Below are 22,518 nucleotides of genomic sequence, written 5' to 3'. Positions count from 1 at the left end.
GTGTTTACCTGGCCTCCTGTGGACATGTTTAAGCCCCATGCTTTCTCACCAACCCCAGAGAAGTTACCTCATTTTCCATTGGTCAGCATCGCCTAGATGTGATAGTTCTAGGCCTCCTGGTGGGCAGTCATATGTCCCCCCAGCCAATCCAACACCTTCAATCCTTCCTCCCCCAACCCCCAGACCTGAATCACTCACTCAGGTTGTAGCTTGCTGGGAAGGTGTTACTGTGACAGCAAGCCAGGCTAAGGAGCCGCAATGACTAGGTGGCCCCTTGGGAAGGCCTCCCCTGGAAGCAGGTCCCCAGTTGGCACAGAAAGCTGTTTTCACACTTGCCTTATTTTTCACCGGAGCTGGGGAGCTGATGGCCTCCTCTGACTGTGAAGCAGGCAGGGAGCAGGGAGCTGCCAAGGACACAGAACCTTCACAGGCCTGGCTCTGCCTCTCAGGTCGTCTGGATCCTTCCCCACACCCTGTGGATGGCCCTAAGTGCCTCCTGAGCGGGGACAGGTCCCCCACTGAGCAGCCCACAGCTCCTGGCCAGCAGCAGGCTGCTGGGAGGTGGTTTTTAACAGCCTCCTGCTGATTGATTTCTGCATGGGGGGGGGGGGGAAGCAGTAAGCGGTAGCCACTTCTCTGGGAGCCTGAAAATTGATGCTACTTTATCCAAATCCATTTCCTGCTGGTTCTCAGTAGCATGACCTTGGACTTGTCACCCACTGGTCCCATTCTCCCTGTCAACACTTACTGAAGCCTGAGGGCTCCGTGCTGCCTCAGTAGCACAACTGAAGCAATCTCTATTCCCAGTTTGAGGCATAGAGAGGCTACATAATGTAGTAATGTGGGACACACAGCTAGTGATGACACAGGACAAAGCTCTTATTCAGTACAGTACCCACCTTTGAAGGTCTCAGTGCTTGCATATGCCTTGCTAAGGCCCATCCCTACTTCTTCCTACCAGCCATACCAGGTGCCTGTTTGTCCTTGGCCTCTGTTGATCCCCCAGTGGGGACAGCACAAGGACACTTGTGACCACAGCCATGTGGAGACATGCTGGGCCAGCTTACTTGATGAGTTTGAGACCTTGCCTGCTAGTGGGAAGGAGCCACTAAGAGAAACCATAGCTGGGTGATATGTTGGCCCACCCAAAGAAGGCCAGGGGACTAGACTTCTTCAACAGCTGAAAGTGGGGAAAACCTTTCTCTAATGGTCACACTGCCTGACACAGAACCTTAGTAGAGACACAGCCGAGCACAGAAACTCCCAGGACCATATGTGTACCCGCCTGTGTGGTACCTCAGCTAGGGCAGGAGAACCAGGATACTAGCTGCCAGTGGCCCAGGCCAAGCATGAACAAACTGGAGGAAGGGGTCGGGCCCTTCTGAGAGAGGTGGGAGTGTCTTAGTTTTGTTTCTGTTGCTGTGTTAAAACACACGGCAGAAGCAACTTACAAGAGAAAGGGTTTGTTTAGGTTGACAGCTCTGGAGGGGATACAGTATCAAGGTGGGAAAGGCTGGTGCCATCTGTCTGGTCTCATCTGTCTGGAAACAGAGAACAGGAAGTGGAGTCAAGCTATAAAATACTTCCTTTAGCAAGCTTCCGCCTCCTAAAGATTCCATATCTTCACAAACGGTGTCATCAGTTGGGCACCAAGTTCAAACACACGCACATACCTATGCATCTCACATTGCACATTTAAACCACAACAGTGGGGGAGGTCTGTGACCTCATGGGACTGAGAAAGAGCAATCACAAAGCACTGGTCTGGTGGTGGGGACCCCATTAAGTGTAGATGAGACCTCGCTCAAAATAGGCAAGCTCACAGTCTCTTCTCTTATAATTGAATGCTGAGCAGACATCCAGTCATGGAAGCCACCTCAAAGATGGTAGAGAAGTAGGGGGTTCCATGTGTCAGGAAGGAGAAACAGAGCAGGGGATGCATTTGGTGAGCCGCCCTGCCTCCGTCCCCACAGGCTGGATGCTCCAATCCTTCCTCCCCACTCTGGCTTCTGTTTAGGAGCACCTAGGTCCTTCCAGGACATGTCAAGAGTCCTGCCGAGCCCCTCTGCATCCTCAGAGGACAGAACCAAGCTGCAAAGAGCACTTCAGGATGTTTGTTAGGGGGAACACAGTACTAGCCAGAGATGGGAGCTGGGGCAGGTGGGAGGAGGCCTGGGCATGATGTAGTCCTGAACCTGGGAAAGTGTGTGTGTGTGTGTGTGTGTGTGTGTGTGTGTGTGTGTGTTGGTGAGGGGGGTTATCAGGTTGGAAAAGCCTCATTTTTACTACTCTCCTAAGAAGAGACTCCCAGTTCAGGCTGAGGTGATGGGCAGTCTCAGAAGGAGACTGGGCTTAGAGAAGTCAAGATAAGAGTGGGCTGGTGCGGGTACCTGGCTCTTGGTCATTATTGTCGGAGCAGTGCAGGGGAGCATGGTATGCTGTGAGGAGTGAGGCCCGTTGCAGGGCTACACGCAGCTGCTCCAATTCCACCAGGCTCTCTGGTGAAGGATAGCCCATGATTAATTCTCCTGTATTAGTTTCTTGCTGTGACCAAACACCAGACAAGAGCCAACTTAAGGAAGGGTTTACTTGAGGGGAGTATAGAATACTGTGGTAGATGAGGCACAGCAGCATGAACACAAGGCCACACTGTGAGCCATCAGCAGTCAGGAAGCAGAGGGGGGTGGTGGGGGAGGGGTATCCAGCTTGGTTTCTCCTTTTTATTCAGTCTGGTATCCCAGCCCAGGGGATGATGCTACCCGCATTTAGAGCTCTTCTTCCTCAATGTGTTTCTGTGGTGAGTCTAAATCTAGTCAAGTTGACCTTTACACCTCCCCGTCAGTTTCTAGACCTCTCCGGGAGGCTCTCTGGGCCTCTTACCCTCCCCCACCTTTAGCTGCTGACTTTCCCTGTCCAGCTGGCTGCCTTCCATCAGGCTCGGCCCTGGTCCTATCATGGGGTGCTTCTCCTGCCTCCCAACTGCGCAGAAATGGACAACCCACACCATTTCACCATGAGTCCAGTGGAGGGCAGGGATGGCCTTCTATAGATGAGTCTAGGACACGAAGACCCTAGAGATGAGGTGACACTAAGACCTCCTTGTGACCATACTCACGCTTGGAGCTGGCTAGTGTCCCATTGTGGGGTGGGGTCAGGTGGAGGTCAGATATTGGCTGGGGACCCAGGTGAACAGGTGCTAGGCACAAGGGCATTCTGCCCTCCCTTCTCAAGAGGCCATAGACCCAGTTCTATATGGTCCTGCCTTCGGTTTACCCTGTGAGAGGAAACTGGAGCCAGAGCGGGATCGACCCTCACTGTTCACGGACTCAGAAGTCCCTCAGGCCTTGGCCATGGGCAAGCAATGCCCCACGAGAGTGTGCAGCTTTCCGTGGGCACTATGCCCACCCTGCTACCTCGTGAAGCTGTTTCAACAGCTCCCTGGCTTGGTTCCTTTCCCGCTGTCCCTGCTCCACCTGTGTCCTGGGTTAGGGCTGAATGGGCAGAGGCTTAGAAGCCAGAACAGCACAAGGCCCAGAGAGAAAGTGGAGCCTTAGCTTGCTAAATGAAGCTTGGTTTGGAACTGTGGGGTTCTGATTCAAGTGGAGAATTTGGATAGAGCTATGGGCCCAGCCCATGAAGAAAGTTTGCTTAGGGTTCCCACCTGGCTCTTCACTGGACTTGGGGAGAGGATCCAATGTCCACTTCTCCCACGGCAGGGGCACCTCTGAGCTGTGGGAACAGAGGGTCACATGTGGCAGGCTTAGAGGGAACTGAAGTTTCATCATCCTTCCCCTAAAGGGGCCCAGGACCAAGAAGGAGCCTTACTGCCAAGTGGACAGGCCCCACCTAGGAAGCCACAGGCTCAAAGCACACAGCAGAGCTTGCCCCTTAGGCTGCCCTGTCGGCAGTCACAAGTGCCTTCTGTCCCTGGGGGAGCCCAGTGGTGGGCTGGACCTGGCCTGCAGTGACCCATGCAGAGCCACTTGGAAGCTACTTACAGTGGTGGTGGAGATGGGGAGGGTATCCCTGGGGGATCTTTGAAATAACCCATCTCTAGAACGTCCACCTGGAATCCCTGGATCTCTCCAAGGCCACACTGTTGAAGCTAACAACCAGCTACTACTATTCTGTCTGCTGGCCTTCTCTTCTGCTTAATTTCTCTCCACAGTGGTTCCTGCCGATAGCACCCTCCATCCTGCATCCAGCTCCCTCTATCTGGCCTCCCTCCCTCACAGTGGAAGTGAAGAGGCAGGCGAGAGTGATGTCTGCTTTGATGACACTGTGGCCTCCAGACCTGCACTGTGCCCAGCGTGCCATAGGGGCACAATAAATATTTGTTCTGGAATAAATAGAAAGGCCCTTCTCTTCCAAAGATGATTCTTTTCATCAGGACCAGAAGACCTCTGTGGACCCTGTCACTCTGACGAGCTCTCCTTTGCAGACATGCTTTGGGTTAGAATGGAGTGTGATTCCTTTCTGGTCCTCACTGAAACTGGGGCTAGCCTGAGCTTGTTCTCCCAGGTTGGCATAGGTCCTGTGCCAAGCTGTCCAGCAAGCCCTGAACATGCCAGGCTCATGTGCCTACACCGGTGTGCACCCTTGTGTCATCCCTGATACTCGGGACCATATTAGACACACCGAATTCACTGGGACGGGAGTCTGCATTTTAACTACACTTAAGTGTTTGGTTTGGGAAGCCCTGGACTGCCCACAAATGTTGCCTTTGTGCAGGGTAAAGTGAATGCTTTGTCAAAGCCAGTCTCCATGCCTTTCCCCTGAAGCTACTGAAAGAGACAGCGCTGGCAGCCGGGGGTGTGGGGGGGTGTGGGGGGGTGTGGGGGGGAAGCAGGCCTTTGCCTTACTGCACAGAAGCGGTGAAGGGCCAACCCACAATTAGCAGCTCAGAGTGGGGAGGTGCGGCAGGCACAATAGAAAGGCAGCGAGCAGCAGCTGTAATTGCAGGGTGTGCCAGCCATGGTGACGTGCAGGGGAAGGTGGCATCATGACAGCAACCACCTATGCGCGAGCAGCTGTTGCGATGGGGCCTGTGGGGACCGGCAGGGAAGGAAAGGGTGATAGCAATGCTAAGAAAAGCCAGAGATGGCTTCCGGGGACTTCCCACACCTGGGCCCTGGCTGTGGTGGGGGGCACCCAAGGGACAGTTGCCCCAGGGTCCTCTGAGGCCATCAGGAGGTCACCCTTGAGAGCTGAAGGGTGCAGATTCCTAGAAACAGTCAATTACTTCCAGTTTTAGGGCTTTAGAGTAATCTTCAAACTGGAGTACGGTGGTCACCCAGGACCCATGGAGACAGCCACCCTGGGAGACTGGCTGCCTTTGTCCAGCCTGTCAGCCAGCAGGCTAACCAGGCAGCTCCACGGTTATCTGCCATATCTGACAATTCTGAGTGAAAGGGATACACACTTAGGAAGTGAAGGCAGGAGGATCGTGGGATTGTGGATTTGAGCCTAGCCTCAGCTATACAGCAAGTTCAAGGGCAGCCTGAGCTACAAACTGTATAACAATGTAGGAGGGAGGGAGAAAGAGACGGAGACAGAGCGAGAGACACAGAGAGAATTAACTGGGTTCACCTTCTAGCAGAAAAGCAGGTTCAGTGGCACGCACAAAGCGATCTTCCACCCCAGCCTCTGAGGGGGAAGCTCACATTCCGTGAGGATGTAGTAGTCTCCTCTGGCAGGCTCCTGGAGCTCCAGAGCTGGGCCTCTTTGCTGACCTACAAAAACACGAGGAAGGCAGAATGCAGGCCACACATGACTCACCTGAAGATGCGGAAGTTAGAGGTTAGAGGGTGAGCTGGCTTGGCCCCTGGACCTGTGGAAAATATCAGCGTAGATGAGCCCCTGGGCCATCTCGGGCTCACTATGACAAGGCCCAGCAGTCTCAGCCTCTCCCCGCACACCTTGGGGGTACTCTATTCACCACCAGCCAGTGGTTGTTTGGTGGTCACTGTACCAGGTGCTGAGATAAAACCCTGAGCACCCCAAATAGTGCCCACCAGGGTCTCCGAGTTCACATAGAATGAAGAGAATGTTTGATTTTACCCATGTCCAGTGCTTTGATGGAAGGAGGGCTATGGGGACTGGGAATTTGTCCAGAGCTCAGGCAGTCCCTACATCTTGTTGACCATGTCCTCTTACCTGGACCCCTCTACCTGCTCCAACCCATGAAACCAACCTGCCTCAGTATTCCACGGCTGGGTGCCAAGGAGTTTTCCCTGGCTGTGGAGGATACACAAAAGACAAGGTCTGCCCCCACAGTGGTTCCCTGCCCCTTACCCTGCTAGGTCTGAGCTATATGTAGAGGGTTCAGCAACCCCACTGTAATGTTCGGCTACGCTTGGACCATATAACTAGAGGGACTTAAGTGTGACTTGCAGAAGACATAAAACGTGCCCTTCTCATGTTCCCTAGGACTATAACACTGGAGGATCTCACACTGACACCCCACAGGCAACCAGGTCGACCTCTCTGGCCCAGTACCCTCCCTCCAGGCAGTGTTCTCTCAGAGGCAGATGGGCAATGTTTCCCTTGATCTGTGGCGTGAGCAACAGGGCTGAGCCTACTTGTCTGCACCAGGAACTAGTGCTAGGGCCTCCTTCCTAGAAGTCGGCAGTGTTATAGGCCACATGGTAACTAACATAGGTACCAGGATCAGTTCATTGCCCTATCACCTTTCTCTTATAAATCCTCTGCCCCTGTGGACTGCCTCGGGCTTCACTGTGTGGCTCTGGGATCTGTCAACCTCAACTGTTCTCTCCGCCCAGTGCAGCATATAAGTCCCACGTTTCCCTGGGATTTCATAGCAGGGTGCTAACCTGGAAAGAGAGAGCAGTCTATCATAGGAGTTTTCCCTGCCTCCAGAAGGGTTTGCCCTACCTAACAGAGTGGGATCCACGGGCAGATTGGAGAGGTGATAGGCAAAGAGACTGAATCCCTGGGACCCGTGTAACCCTGGCAGAGGTGTTCCAGCCTCCTTGTTGCCTGCCCACCCAACTGTTTTCTCCAAAGCTTCCTGCTTGCCACCCTCATCCACATTTTCTCAGGTCCCAAGACCTACAGGGAGAGCAGCAGCCTTTGTATATCTGTGTGTTAGAAGTGGTTGGTATCCAGCCCAGCGTGCTGGGAGCTCTGCTCTTTAGGGACCCAGGACTAGGCAGGGAGAAAATACCAGCAATGCACAAAAGCCAACATCACCAGGCAGGAAGGGCCCATGCCAGAGGGACCAGACAGCCACTGGTGACTTCCCCCAAGAAGGGAGTGGCTGGGCAGTCCTCAGAGTGACCTTTGCATGGACTACCCTGTCAACCTCCCTCTTCTGCTTCCTCCAGCTGAGAGAGAAGGTGGAGGGGCTTAGACTGGAGTCAGCTGAACATGAGACAGAAGAAATCAAGGCAGAGACCATATCGGCCTACCCACCGTATCCCACCCTATCGTGGTTTTAAACTCTCCCGCATGAGAACACATTAACTTCGTACTTGAAACCCAGATCATACATCTAGAAACTAGAGGAAACTTGGACTGCCTTCCCACCCACTGATCAGCATCATAAAGGCCCGAACGTCTGAGTCAAAGGGTCCAGGGATACCTGGGAAGATTTGGGGGAACATAGCCTTTCTGGCCACCTCCAGTTGAGCGCACTCAGCACACTGCATGGCACTGCTTGGCCAAGTGGACTGGACCATAGTATCCAGATTTCCAACCAGTGGCAGGACTTCACCCTGCTTTGTGGGTGGGGAGATCAACCTCACCAAGATTCCTTGGGCTTCCCTTAGTCTATGCTGCCAGGATGAAAGCAGACCCTTCATATCACCAGAACCAGCGTGGGCCTGACTCCACGTGTCCCCAGCCCCAGGCCGTGGGTATCCCAGCTGGAGCAGGTTGGAGACCCCTGTTTGCACACACCCCCCAGCCAGTTCTAAGGAAGTCAGAAATAATGAAAGGAGGTAAGACGGGGAGGGACCTGAAATAAAGGCCTCCGAGGATGAAAGCCAGGATCCAGTCTTTGCGCTGGAAAAGACTGTCATTTCTTGAGTGGAACAAAGAGAACAGAGCATTGTCATTGTGCGTTGGTTTCATTTCAAGCCTTTGCTTTGTGGGTTTGGTCTGATTTTATACTTTTCTCTCTCTTCCCTGTGGCCATTGCGCATGAAAGGCTGGGGTCAGGCCTGGCATGGGGCTGGAGAGCGGGGGCTGCCCGCTCCTTTTTGATTTCCCCCAGAACAGCAGGACGCTTGTTCTACCTGGAGATGTCTGGCTGTCTCCTTCCGGCTAGTCCCAGACTTTGCTGAGAATAATTCTTCCTTGGGGAAAAAAAATAACAATTCCCATTAAATCTTTCAAATTGCCCACACCAAACTCAAAGCTCGCAGAGAGAGCCCTTTGAAGGCTTTTCAGGGAATAAAAATAAAACCCATTCTCAGATGCTGGAGAGTGGCTGCTGAAGTCAACGGCAGGTCTGTGAAACGTGGCTGAGATAGGTGGGCGCCAGGGGTGGGGAAGGTTGGGCCAGAGTCAGGAAAGGATGAGGCACACTGCTGAGTGAGGTTGCTTCTGGTGACTTCACACACACTGAGCTTGTGCAGCCCTGAGGCTGGTTATGTCCATTAATGAAACAGATGAGCCCCGACAATGGCTTGTCCCCAGAGCAGGAACCCCATCCTTCTTTCTACCCAGGTAGAAAGCTCACAGGCAGGTCTGAACCAGTCTGAGGTCATTCTGGACCATACCCCAAACCTAACCATGACAAATAAAATTCAGTTCCGTCATCCATTCAGAGAATACTTTCTTGAGCAACTACTCTATCCCATCCTCCTAAGAGTTGGAGATACAGTGATCCACAAAACAAAGATGTGCTGGATACTAGACTGCATGGCTCAACAAAACCAAGGGGAGCATGTGGTAGGTCGCTGGGGCAGCACTTCCCCACTGGAATAAAAAGACAGGTCTCCTCCTCCTCTTCCTTCTCCTCCTCTTCTTCTTCTTCCTCCTCCTCCCCCTCTTTCTCCTCCCCCTTCTCTTCCTCCCCTCCTTCTTATCTCCCTCCTCCCCTTTCCTCTCCTTCTCCTCTTCTCTTGCCCTAAATTTCTGCACCTATCTTACTATCACACCTTCTCAAGTCGCAGGTTTCCTCCAGATCTGAGATGATGGAAAGATACACAATGCTCCGATGTCACCGCTTGGGGCTGGGATGGCAGGGTTTTCTCTAGATTGCTGCTGGCATGTCCTGTCATCCACGGCCTCCAGACTGCTGAGAGGATGCAACACATAAGCATGGACCCAGGGCATCACATGGGGACTATGACAATCATCAGAAAAATGGACAAAAGGGAAGGAATGGGGCTTAGGATCAGGTGTCACCTGCATCCTATTGATTTCCTCAGAGCAGGAGGAAGTTGTTCTAGCTGGAGCTGCCTGGATGTCTCAGACCCTGTAGGGTGCCACCTTGAGTCTAACTCTCAGCTGCTGGAGACTGGATGACCTCAGGCAAGAAACTTCACCTCTCTACTTCTTCTTTTCCTTAAGTAAATGGGGTTCACGATAGTGCCACCACTACCAGGCTTGTGCTCTCTGCTGCTTCTGATCCAGTTTGGAGACGGCCTCTGGAAGTTTGTGATTCAGACACAGAGGTTCTAATGTTTTCATGTGAGAAACTCCCAAATCTGAAAGACTAACAATGACCCTGACATCGGGGTTCACTGGGCGCAGCATGGACCATTTCCTGGGAATTCTGAACCTATTGACTGGGCAGTGGCCAGTCTAAGGGTTTGAGTTTGTGTCGGGCATAGACAGTTGCAGCTGCATCTCAGAGCCTTCTGTTTCCCTCATTGCCACCTTACAAGAGGAATCCATGGCTCCAGTACACACCTGGATCTACCACTAATTGGGTGGGCACTTGTAAAGAGACTAGACTGTTTCTTCATGCCCTTTGGACCTCGTGTTTTTCATGCATAAAATGAGCACACTGGAACAGTGGTGTCTAAGGATGCTTGGCTTGGTGCCAGGTAAAAGGATGGAGCCTCCCAGAGGACAGGGTTTGGAATGGCATAGCAGATCTGACTTCACGCAGGTCCAGGCCTACAATTCACACAGTTCACACAAAGGCCTCCTCTTCGACAGCACCACTATGCAAACCAATTTAATCCTCTACATTTTCTGCACCACTCCCTCAGACTCTCTTCTGGTCTCCCACCCTCTGTTCCCTTGAAGTTTCATCCACTTTCTGACCTCTCCCCAGCCCGGACATGCCTCCTCAGCTGCAGGAAGAATATGTTCTGTCTCCTGTTTACAGTATTATTCAGTTATCTGATTATCTCCAGCTAACTTTTAGATATGCAAAAATGAATTTAGATTAAAAAAAAAAGAATTAGAAAGCATTGCTATTTCTTGATTTCTTTTTCCTTTTCCATTTCCACCATAGCTTCATCTTTCTTGAGCATCCCTGACCAAGAAAGGACTGGATGTGAGGGTGGAGAAAAGAACAGCTCAGGGAAAAATCCTCTAGAAACCATCTTTGTGCAGGGAACAGGGGAGGCTTCCATTCCTTAAGGTGGGGGAAGGGACGGAACCACTCCAGTAATCCAAGAGGGTGGCCAAGGCTTAACCTCCTGAGGACATCTTGTTTGGAGCCCAGCTGTGTGCATTGATGAAGCCTAATTACATATTTAGAATAATCAGCAAATACATTTTTGGAATAGGAAATGCTTGTATGTTATTATTAATTAATTTTTTTTGGATTTTCACTCAAACAGTACAAGCTGAAATTGAGTGAAGTCTCATGATTACTGTGTCCCCAAGCTTTTGCCTGACTCTTGGTACCAGGCAAAACACTGATTGCCCCGAAGTGTTTGTCCCTCTGAGTTTGTATGTCTTTTGTGTAAATCCCACAGCTATACCACATGTGCTTTCTGCACCCTGCTTCTTCCCTTGGCTTTAACCCTGGCTGGATGGTTGCAGGAAGTGGAGAAGGAGGGCTTCCCTCCATGCCTGGGCTGCGGTGCAGGGACAGAGCCTGGCACCAGATGTTTATGAAACACTTGGATGACCCCTGGGAATGTCACCTCCCTCTTGAACCTGTTGGTTCAGATTGCTAGTTAATATTTTCAACAACAATATAAAATTCAGTGATTCAGCCTGAAGGAAGTTCATCTTTATAGTAGGGGCATAGCCTTGGGATTTCATCTGATCTTGGTTAGCATCCTTCTAGCTGTTTCTACACAGTTACAGTCAACATATACATGCCTTTTAATACCATTGTTCTGGAGCGTTTCCCTGCACTAAGCTAAGATGTTATCGTTTTGATTTGCAATGGAAAAACTGTATCACTATGTTTTTTCCATCACCCAAACATCTATGGAGTCCATCTTTTTGCCAGAATACTCTCGCTGGCATTTAAATGCAGTAAAGAATGTAAAATACGTCTTCTGAAAACTGCTGATGAGCCATGAGACCGTCTCAGCTCTCTGTGACTCCACATGTAAAGGCAGAAAGTTCCAAGAGTCTCACGTCCCCCTTCCTCTGTTTCAGAAAACAGCCCACCCCAGCCCATCTTCGTCACACATGCCCTTCCTTGGAGGCTCTTGGCAGTGGAAAGTCTTAGTAAACTATGTCAAAGGCCAGGAGCCAAAAATCACACCCGGAGCTAGCCAGGAAAACATTCTCCTCCCTAGCCATGGCTTCTTTCCGCCAGCTCCGACCTCCCACCCCCACCCCAGGCGCCTGGTAGAAAAATCACTAAGCAAAATCCTTGGGTGCCTTGATGGCTACCACTCCCCACCACAACACCCATTCAGGCAGAACAGAGTGCATATGGTTCCCAGGGACATCTTAAAAGATGAAACTTGAGCTGGTGCAGATATGGGTAACCAGAGTCTCTGTCAGAAAATGCAAAGAGAGATGCTGGAAGGAACTGGCCCTGTAAGAAACTGCTGGTCAAAGTGGGGTGAGTGCATCTGAGTCCCATATTGCATCCCATCCCATGGTAAGGTAGAGCGAGATAGGGCTATTAGTCCTAGAAAGAGCTGAACTGAACAACAGTGGGGACATCAACAAAAGATGCTGAGCTACGAGAGGATAGCAGAGCTCTGATGATAGCCATTGATGGGAGTATGGACCAAACTCAAGCCCCAATATTAAATGGGTGATGCTGGGAGTTTTCCTTCCTTCCATTACTCAGAGCCTCTCCTCCACAGTCCTTATAACTGGCAGAAAGATCCAGCTCCATAGAATGGGATAAAGTGCTGAAGAATTTGGGAGACTAAGAGAGACTCATCTAGCACTGAGAGGATCTTCACAATTCCTCAGCAGCCATGCTGGCTCTTCCCCAAGTCCAGCCACATCCACACTGACATCCAGTCCTCTTGGCCTCTAAAGGCCTTGTTAGAGCGCGGGGAGCTAAGCTCCAACAAAGCAGACCGGGCCGTGATGGTTCATGGTGGCATTCTCAAAGTGAAAAGGTGACTGACTGTACATCGAGCACCCGCAACTCAAAGCTCAGAGATCCCAAACGCTTCAACATCCTAAAGTATTAGGATGCCAAAATAATGCCCTACGTGGAAAGTTTAACTCTTGACCCACACTTAGGGTCACAATAAAAAGAGATGCACCACAAATATTGATTAAAAATTACCTCTGGGCTCTGTGTATGAGGTGTAGTGTACAGCATATGAAACGTGCGTGAATGTTGTGTTTAGGTGCAGGTCTCATCTTCAAGATACCTCAGTACACATATGCAAGTATTTCAAAATTCTAAAACCTTCTGGTCCAGGCATTTCAGAGGAGGAATCTTCACATTTATTAACGTGCACACCAGGTCCACTCAGCAGACTACAGACTCCATCTCCCCACTCTGACTTATGTGCCCCTATTGATTCTAGAAAGTCTGGTGGTTTGCTAAACAGGAAGGCTTTATTCACTATAAACATACTCCTTGTAGGCAACTACAGGTTTCTCCCTATGGGCCAATTCAGCCACAAGGAACCAGTTTCTCCCTGGTTGTCCTTGTATCTTGTCAATAGGAAGATGAAAATAAACGCATTCATAAATGTGCAGGATCTGGGCAGTCTTTGGGCATCAGGAATTCCATATGTCATCTCATTTAATTTAAGCCTCCTGGGCCTGTGGGGAATATAAGATGTTACCAGTTTCAAAGATGAAGAATTGGAGACTCAGAGAGGCCCAGAAGATAGGTGGCAGAGTCACAATTATAACCAGATAACCAAGTGTGCCAGCTAGCTTTATGTCAACTTGACACAAACTAGTCTTCAGAGAGGAGGGATCCTCGATTAAGAACACTTCCATAGATCTGGCTATACGGCATTTTCTTAATTAGTGATCCAAGGGGAAGGGCCCAGTCTATTCTGAGTGGTGCCATCCCCAGGAGGCTAAAGTCCTGGGTTCTATAAGAAAGCAGGCTGAACAACTCATGAGGAGCAAGCCAGTAAACACCCGCCCCCTCCCATAGCTTCTCGATCAGCTCCTGCCTCCTTCAGATTCCAGTTCTGCTTGAGTTCCTGTCCTGGCTTCCTTCAGTGGTGAACTTTCGAGTGGAAGTGTAAGCCGGATAAATGCTTTCCTCCCCAGCTTGCTGGAGTCATGGTATCCTATCACAACGATAGAAACCCTAACTAAGACACCATCCTGTCTGGCTTCACACCCCAAGCTCTTCCTCATCTATTTCAGGAGAAATGATCAGCATCAAAGGAAAGACTGTATGTGTTCAGAAGACAGATCTATGTGCACAGAAGACCATTTACCTACTTTAAGCCATTGTCCTTCACTGGGGCTCAACTCCAGGCTAGAAGACATTCACCTTTCCCTGCATAAGCAGTTTCCGTTTTCACATCGGGTCTTTCTAACTCCCCTCATCAGCAGACTGCTGCTGACTGGGTTTGGTAGCCACATTTTTATTTACATGCAAATTCACAGCAAGCAGTTCACATGTAAATACTATACTAATTATTAAACTTGGATGGCTCATCAGAATGCTGGATGCTAATTGGCTACAAGATTGCCCATAACCCACAGTAGTCTGAATTGGAGCCTCACCAAATTTCACATCTGCATAATAAAGGGAGACTGGAGGCTGGGAAAATGTACACCTATTTTATGTGGTTTCTTCAAGGTCACATAATCTTTTATTCCCTTTCCAATCTGCATATTTATAAAGACCCGTGTACAATTAATGAGACGGAAGATTAAACGGTTGCAGATTAAGAACAAACCCTACTGTTCTGATTAGGGCGAAAGTTACTTAGTCAATCAGATTAGAATTCCAAATTCAAACCAGCTAACGGAGGAGTAACAATCTAACGGGCCCCTCAGGAACGCCACTGGCCGTGGGGACTACTTCTACCTTTGGAAAGATCCCTCGAAATGCCCCTGAAGATGGAACCAAGGAGAGGGAACCAAATCTCATCCTGTCACAAGGAGGCAACCAGCATCCTTTGGCTCTGTGGGCCTTAGAAAGAGAAACAGATTCTTCCACGTTAATCGTGCAGGGTCCTTGGCGATGTAAGAGTTGTGACAAGCACTCTGTGGATGTCAGATGGATGTCTTATGGTTGACATTCTAGGCGAGGGTGGGTTGCAGAGATTTAAGGTGTGTGGTATCCTCTCCCTGCCCCCATCGTGAGTCTTGCAGGTTCTTTGGGGATGCTAAGACTAGTTCATCTGTAGACAGTCTCAAAGTGGGAACCTCACCTGGGCTTTTCCAGATCTTTTGAGCAAGGTTTCCTGGAATGTGATTTTAAACCTTGCATCTGATGACCTGGGACACTGGCCAGGCCACTGTGAGCTTGTCAAGCCTTGTCATTTGTATTGTGATGAGCACATGGTGACTGTGATGCACAGTTAAGATTGGAAATCACTACTGGTTGGAGTTATGCAACATAGGGAACTCCTGGAAACTGTGCACATTTTATTTGTTTTGTTGTTGTTGTTAGTTTATTTGTTTGTTTGTTTGTTTGCTTGTTTGTTTATTGTGCGTGTACACATGTGTGGGCAAGTGCGTGCATATGTATGTATTTGTGTGTGTATGTGTGTGTGTGTTTGCACATAGGCAAACATGTGGAGGCCAGAGAATGATGTCTGGTTGTCTTCATCTTCCTCAAGATCGGTTTTTGTTGATGTTGGTGGTGGTGGTTGTCTGAGACAGGGACTCCCACTGAACCTGGAGCTTACAGCTCCTAGCAGTCTTCAGGAGACCTCAGGAATCCTCCTGTCTCTGCCTTACCCATGCTGGGATTACAGGTGGGCCACATAACCTGGCTTTTTACCTGGGTGCTAGTGGTTTGAATTCAGGTTCTCATGCTTGCTAAGCCCTTTACCCACTGAGCCAACTCCCCGGCTTGACATTTTATTCTTGTGTACATTTTTTAGAGATGAGATCTGTAGCCTCCAGCAAGGTCTAAAAAAGAAAATAATAATAAAAATCTTGAGTCAGAGGAAGTAGACCAAGAGAAGAGAATCCAGCAAATCTTAGGATATCAGCCATAACATAAGCCAGCACAAAGCACAGAACCAAGGTTTAGAGCTGGCCCCAGCTCGCTGGGCTGCAGGCATTGCTTTCCCAACAGCCCTAGTGGGCAAGGGCCAGCAAAGGAGACAGCAACATGACAGCCTGCAGGAGAGCCCTTCCCAGCAGGAAGGATGCCCCTTTTCCACAAAGTAAGAGACCCTGCCATGGGACTCTTCCCAACCCTGGGTGATGGAGTTGCCTCTCCAGCAGAGATGACTACTTCTCTCTCTCTGACATTCCCGTCAGTTCAGAGCTCCATCCTGTTTGTTCCTGGAAGACACCTTGCCTTCTCTAGCTTCAGGCTTCTTCACCCCTGGAAAAGGAGCTTTCTCCTGACCTCCTGTCTGGTGGCATGACATCTGCATTTGGGGAAGGGCAGTTGCCCTTTGGGCACCTTTACAAGTAGTTCTGCGGGCCACACCACCATTGTCATACTGTGCCGGGCCAGGGCAGCCAGCCAGGCGATCTGTCACTCTCTGATTCATTAGCAGACAGGGTCTACCTGCAGGACACAGCTAGATCCAGTACAGCACCCAGGCCCATCGAGATCTCAGGTCCAGATGATGTCCCAACATAGCGCCAAACAGGTAAGTCACACATTACACACAGTTGCTGTTGTCTTGGAGTAAATGTTCTCATTATTTCACAAGGCCTCTGAGGCTTCTGCTCAGCTCTTCCCTTCAAGGAGAGCTTTTTTCAAGGCCGGGGGAAGAATGGAAGGAGGCAGACTGTCTGTCCAGGCAGGGCTGTCTCCCACATTTGGTAAGCTTTTAAACTGGAAGCAACACTCCTGCATTAACCCATCGGTCCCTGCATTCCCCTCTGCTTCAGTTCCCTACCAGTTTGGGGTCAAGATGGCCAGCTTTTAGGGATATAGGAAGGAAAAACCCAGGAGTGCTTTGGCAGTGTTGAGATGTACTGTTGAACCACCCACCAGAGGCCATGACTATTCTCCACATAAAGCCAGGCCCACCACCCTCAGTAGGCCTCACCACCTCCAGGCCTGCCAGGAGACTCGTGTGTCTGAGATGTAGGTGCCCACTCTCTTTTCCTATGGTGGCCTGCTATGTTGCCCATCCCACTTCCCGAAGCCTCACACCTGTTCCTACTGCAGCTGTCTCTAGGCCTTTGGGGGAAGTCCTTGTGGAGGGCTCTGTCCACATCCCACAAAGCAGCAGCCTGGACACCTGCTCTTTGACTCTGATGTTGGTCCAAACCCAAAGCCTCACATGTTATCTTTCAAATTATCCTGTGACCATGGGACCAAAAGAGCTGGGGACAGCTGTCTGTACCTGGGGCATGGCCATACAATCCATACCTCTCCCACAATAATCTGGGGCCTAAAGAAACAGAGAGAAGGAATCCTCCACCTGACTGCTCAGCACAGGACAGGCACAGCCTCTATGTTAGTCTCCTCCAACTGCCCTCAAACACCCTGGACTGGGTGGCTGGAGCAACAAAAGCTTGCTTTCTAACAGTTCTGACAGCCAAGGTCCAAGTTTAAGATGTTAACAGTTCTTCTAGGGTGTCTCTTCTTGACTCAAATAGTCATTTCTTCTTCTTGTGCCTTTACATGGTCTCTGTCTCTCTCTGCCTCTCTGTCTCTCTTTGTGTTTCTGTCTCTGTCTCTGTCTTTCTCTCTCTCTCTGTGTATCTGTCCAAATTTCCTCTTATAAGGACACCAGTCAAATTGGTTTAGCAGTCCTCTAAGGACTTCATTTTAATTTAATTATCTCTTTAATTATTTCCAAATATGGTTACATTCCGAGGTTCTGGGAGTAAGGACCTCAACAAGTGAATCTTGAGAAGGAACACAGTGCAGCTCATGATAGGATTTCGGGAGCTCCTGAGTGCCTTGGGGCTTGCCAGACTCTGAGACAGAGCCTAGAGCCCTTTTCTGGGGAGCTCCTGACTCTAGGTTGAGAGTCGCTGAAGGAGGCAATCCTGCGCAGCCCAGAAAGCGCCTGTGTCTTAGAGGCAGCAGAACAGGAAACAGCACATCTCTCTGGTTCCTTTTGTTTCTGGCTCCTTTGTTTTTCCACTCTTCTCATGTTAAGGATCAAAGCAGAAATCCCCTAGAGAAGCAAGACTCCAACCTGGTTTTATTAAGCCCTATTTTACAAAGTGAGGCATAGGAAACAGGGGTGGCGGGGGAGCATTGGCCTTTGAACCATCCATCCCTGAAGCCCATGCTCCTGACCATAAACCTGAAAAAATGGGGCTTGGGGGGCACAGAGGGTGAGTTAAAAACATCAAGATAGAGAAAGCTTTCTAAAACATAAATCCAGAAACCACGACATAGAGCACTGTTATCTGGGGCAGGAGAGATGGTTCAGCAGCTAAGAGCACTGGCTGCTCTTCCAGAGGACCTGGGTTCAATTCCCAGCACCCACATGGCAGCTCACAACTGTCTGTAATCCCAGTTCCAGGGGATCCAACATATATGCAGGAAAAACACCAATGTACATAAAGTAAAAAATAAATAAATCATTTTTTAAAAAATCTTTTAAAAACATTACTATTTAACATTATGCAAAGAAACCCTCTCGTGGCCCCAGGTGACACTGTCACCGCAATTGGGAGAAGGAAAACGAAGGAGACACTAGGTAAGACCGCTGTCTTTAATACATAGCAAACATCTAGAAATCAAGGAGAAGCCCAACAACTGACAGGAGAACAGGGTAGCAGGTGGAAGGGAAGAGACTGTTCCCTGAACAAATACTGAGTGGCCGCCCGAATGCAAAAGGACACTCAAAGCCATTCACAGTGGGAGGAGGGCAGAGGGGATGCTCAGGCTTCTTCCACAAGTGAGAAGGAGAAAAGAGGAAGAGACAGGAGGGTGGGGAAAGAGAAGCGCTTTCACTTTCTGGAAGTGGGTATGAGCTGAGAGAACCCATCTTAGAGGTCTATTTTACATAATTGCCTGGAAGCAACTAAATAAAAATGCCAAGAAAACGCCGTTCTACCAAGCAGTGTCCACAAAATGGACCCGCCCTGAAAACCGACTCACGAGCGTGTTCTTGGTACCCACTTTTAAACATTAAATCCCAGAGGCAGCCTAAAGGCCTCATGCTGAAAGCAAGCGTGCTTCTGCCCCAGCAACGGAATTTAACAGGGGAGGACTGAGGGAGGCAGAAGTCAGTACAGACCCAGTCTATATTTATTAGCTATAAAGGCTATAGCATCTCACATGGCTCAGGTTGGCCTCAGGTTCCCTGCACAGCAGAGGATGGCCTTGAACTTGAACCTCTGATCTGCTTGCCTCCTCCCCCTGAGTGCTGGGATCATTGATGTGTGTCGTCACACATCTGGTTTATGCAGTGCTGTGGATGGACCCCTGAGCTCTGTGCATGCGTGGCAAGCACTCTACCACGGAGCTATGTTCCAAGTCCTGCTGTTTAAAAAAAAAAAAGAACGATTTTGTTTGCTTTATGAGATAGGGTCTTGTGTCTGTCAGGCTGGCCTCAAATTCTCTATGTAGCTAAGGAAGAAAGACCTTCTCTTTGGATACCGGATCCTTCTGCCTCTACCTCTTACTGGCAGGATTACAACTGTGCTACATGCCTACCCAGCTCTATTTTTTTTTTTTTTTCTTAAAACATGGTCCTATTCTATAGCCCAGATTGGCCTAGAACTCCTAGGCAACCCTCCTGCTTCCATCACCAAAAGGCCCAGGCCCCGCTCCTTACAACTAATTACAAAACTGAGCCCTGGCCCAGACCCCAAGCTGACTTGTGCAACTTCCCCGTGACCCTCTGCTGTGATTTGTTGTCCTCGCCTTGTCAGTGACGGGGAAACCACTCCCTGTATGAAGCCCAGTCCATCTGTTTTGTTCTGCCTGTTCTCTCTCACAAGTGAGGTCAGCCACTCACAGGAAGGACAAGCCACAGCGAGAACAAAGCCCCGAGGGCTGCAGGACAATGAGCAGACCCCCACCTCTTGAGCCTTTTCTAGAAGATCAAAGTTCCAGACTCCTCCTCCCGGGGTGAGCACTGTGTGAGCTGAGCATACAGTAGGTCGGCTGGTCGGTCAGTCATCACAGGCTCTGTTTGCCCACTCTACCTTTCCCCACCGATGACAAGGAGTGACACCACCCTTCTAAATAAAGGTTCTGAGTTCCTGGGACAGCAAACTTGGAGCCTGATTCCTGAGAGCCTATGGCCTGATATTTGGCTCATAAAAAGGACAGCAAGGGACAGGGTGGTGCAGAGAAGGGCTTTAGTGAGGGAGGGAGATAGGTACCTCTTCAAAGATTGAAGTCAAGATCCCAGGGAGAGCATTCGGGTCACCCCAGGAAGAAACCCCCTCCTTTAGGAGTTCAGGGTGAGCCATATTCCCTGCTCAGAGTCTCATTTCTTTAAACCTAAACGAAGGGAAAGGGGTCACACCCACAGTCTCCTCTCATCCAGCACCCCCGAGAAGCTGACGGCCAGCTCACCAACGCGCAGGGGCAGGGACATTTTGACCTTTGTTCCCTGCTTCAAAATGAAGTAGCACAGGGCTTGTGGTCACATACCTGCTGAGTGAGTGATGGGCTCCCTGGGACACATATGAAGAAAGTCACAAGCCCAAAGAGGGGCTGTGCACTCAGGAATGCTGTCCTTTCCCTCCTCCCCTCAAAGCTGTGACCCCATTCTCCTCGCTCCATCCTTTATGCTCTCCCTCCATCTCTGTTTTCCACAGAGGGAAAAGGCGTTTTGATTATGAAGCATTTCTGGGGCTGCTTAGGTCTGCCAAGTGCTGGGCTCTTCGTTAGCCCCCCCCCCCTCTCAGCCTCTGCCTGAGTGGAGACAGCAGTATTATCTCTTCATTACAGGTTTAGGAGCGCTGACCAAGAAAGGTCAGAAGGCTGCCTGCCCAAGGTCAGACACTCTGCAGCCCAGGGTATGATGGAGGCCCTGCCTGATTCTCCAGCATGGAGCTTGGGAGCATTTGGGCCACAAGAGCTGGATCAGAGCTCCAGCCAGTCTCTGGAGCCAGAAACTGCTGGAGGGAGACACGGACACCCACTGGAAGAGGTGAGGCTGCAGATGTGATCGGCGTGGGGAAGCCAGACAGATAAGAGCTGAGGAACCAGACAGGCAGGCTTCAGTTTTGGTACTTAGACTAGACTTTTAACCCACAGCCCCACGCAAATTTGATTCATTGGGCAGTCAGAGAAAAGTATGGAAAAGGAGGCCTTCAAGCACAGGGCTACATCCACAGGGCTCATCAAAGATGCTCGAATGAGTCTTTCCGGTCAGGGACTCTGCTCCTGATGGCACAGACTTTTGGATATGTTCTCTGCTTTTTTGTATCCAGGACACTCTGGAGTGGAAAACCCTATTCTGCCCTCTAACAGCCTGTGGGCAGGGTCACTGTGACCTGGCCGTGGGAGTGTTGGAGGAGAACCAGCCCAGAGTTGTCACAGTCCACTGTGGCCAGCAGGAAGCCCACTCTACTCTTGCCCCAGAGCCTGCCTCACCACCTGGGTTGTGTTCCAAGCAGCTGGGCTTTGGGGAAGCTGGGACTTGGAGAGAATCCATTTGACCAGTGAGCTGCACGTGGCCGGGTGCCGGGGCGCCTGGGGAAGTGTGGTGTTCCAGACATGGTCACCGCCCTGTCTCCTCACCACTTCCTGCCCGAATGCAGAAGCTGAGTCTGACTGGGGTAGGGATCTGGTGACTAAGGACAGAATGGATGCTAGGGACAGCAGAATGGGGAGCTCCAGGTTCGCATTGCTCCCTCTCACAGCGCCACCTGCCTCCCCCGCACCTGACCTCCTTCTGCAAGAAGCAAATCTTCTATCAGGTTAAATGCCTGCAGCTGGGTGTGCTCAAGAGACACAGAACAGAAACTGAAGATGTAGGGTGTAGGGTCCATCAGAAGAGAGCCTCTTGGGTACGCTCAGTTTCTGTTGGAATCTGTTCTTTATCTGGTTGAGCCCTACAGTTAGGCTCTGACATATACCCCTTGTCCCCAGCTGCTAGGAGCTGGGTGGTACCTTTACCCACATCCTGATCTCTCAGCTACAGCACAAACCCCCTTGACTAAGCCTTCTTCTGCACAAGGCAACTGTAGGCCAATGGGAAGACAGTCCGGAAATGTGTTATGTCTGCCCCGTTCTCCCTGGATGAGCAAGCTGACCCCCATGACATGACTTGCCAGGGGATATGGCAGAGATGAAACTAGAATCAGGTGCACGCAGAAGCATTTCCTGGTCCTATCCCATGGCTGACTTGGTTACCTGCAGAAGACTCCAGGAATCTGTGTGGGCTACCATATCCCCCAACAGCCAGCTTGGTTCTGGTGTACACCAGAGCCCAAGAAACTCTTCCTAGCCAAGGAAAAGGCAGACTGTGGAGTGTCATGGGCAGCCGTCACATTATGAGGTGACCTTCAGGTTCTAATTGGGAACCAACCGTAAAACAAGCCCTCCAGAAATTCTACTCTACCCTGAGACAATTGAAAATCCCGATGCACACCCTGAACCCCAGCCAGCGAACCCCAGATTACTGAGGGTTAGACCCAGTTTCCTGCACTTAAAATTTTAAATTAATACATATAAATCTAAAACCTGCACATATTAATGGGGAACCATGGAATGTGTTCTCACTGCTTAGTGTTTATCTCCTCGAACATTTAGGCATCAGCACACTTTCAAGTTCCGTCGGTGATTCTGAGGCCAACAGCCACCTGCTTGCATGCTTTCCAAGCCAGCAGGCGTCTCATCCTGCAGGAGGGCTGTGAACCACTCAGACCCTTTTCCTTAGGTTCTGTTTTAAGATCTGCATTTCTAAGATACTCCTAGGCAATACTGGTGCTTCAGAAGTGAAGCCAATGAGATAGAAGAAAGAAGAGGCAGAGGAAAAGCCACGCGTAGATCCCAGTAGCCATCGTTAAGGTGTGATGGAGGCTTTCTAGAACAGGTCCTACCTGGTCCTATTGACCTAAGTGGTGACATGCTGCTCCCCGGGGGCAGGTTCTTCCACACACCCGAGCCATGCA

This window comes from Mus caroli, chromosome 7 (genome assembly GCF_900094665.2).
Source record: "Mus caroli chromosome 7, CAROLI_EIJ_v1.1, whole genome shotgun sequence".
Classification (NCBI taxonomy): Eukaryota; Metazoa; Chordata; class Mammalia; order Rodentia; family Muridae; genus Mus; species Mus caroli.
The sequence above is the reverse complement of the archived record's forward strand: the minus strand, read 5'-3'. Positions refer to the sequence as shown.